Here is a 718-nt window from a genome sequence, read left to right as displayed (position 1 = left end):
TGGATGGACTTCTTAAGGCCTTTGGGTCCACCACAACATCCTTCTCTCTAAATTGGAGAGGTATGGATTTGATGGATGACTATTTGATACTTCTTAAGGCCTTTGACACGGTCCACCACAACATCCTTCTCTCTAAATTGGAGAGGTATGGATTTGATGGATGGACTATTTGATGGGTGAGGAATTGGTTAGATGATCACATCCAGAGAGTAGTGGTCAATGGCTCAATGTCTGGATGGAGATCAGTGACGAGGGGCGTCCCTCAGGGGTCTGAATTGGGACCAGTACTGTTTACTATCTTCATCAACGACATAGGCAGTGGGCTCGAGTGCACCCACACCAAGTTTGCAGATGACACCAAGCTGAGTGGTGCAGCTGACATGCCTGAGGGATGGGATGCCATTCAGAGGGGCCTGGACAAGCTCAAGTGGGCCCATGTGAACCTTATGACGTTCAGCAATGCCAAGTGCAAGGTCCTGCCCCTGGGTCACAGCAATCCCTGGTATCAATACAGGCTGGGGAATGAAGGGATTTGAGAGCAGCCCTGCCGAGAAGGACTTGGGGGTACTGGTGGATGAAAAACTGACTGTCAGCTGGCAATGTGTGCTCGCAGCCCAGAAGGCCAACCGTATCCTGGGCTGCATCAAAAGAAGCGTGGCCAGCAGGTCGAGGGAGGTGATTCTGCCCCTCTACTCTGCTCTGGTGAGACCCCACCTGG

The 718-nt window shown here is 51.9% G+C and overlaps 1 protein-coding gene across 1 annotated transcript in view; it reads right to left on the bottom strand.

The window, feature by feature from the left end:
* CHEK2 (checkpoint kinase 2) overlaps nucleotides 1-718 on the bottom strand; it is a 20,455-nt gene that overhangs the window by 2,161 nt on the left and 17,576 nt on the right. The window lies entirely within an intron of this gene.

This window comes from Aptenodytes forsteri, unplaced genomic scaffold, assembly GCF_000699145.1.
Source record: "Aptenodytes forsteri isolate BGI_AS27 unplaced genomic scaffold, ASM69914v1 Scaffold550, whole genome shotgun sequence".
Classification (NCBI taxonomy): Eukaryota; Metazoa; Chordata; class Aves; order Sphenisciformes; family Spheniscidae; genus Aptenodytes; species Aptenodytes forsteri.
Note: the sequence above shows the minus strand (reverse complement) of the source record. Positions and strands in the feature narration are given on the sequence as shown.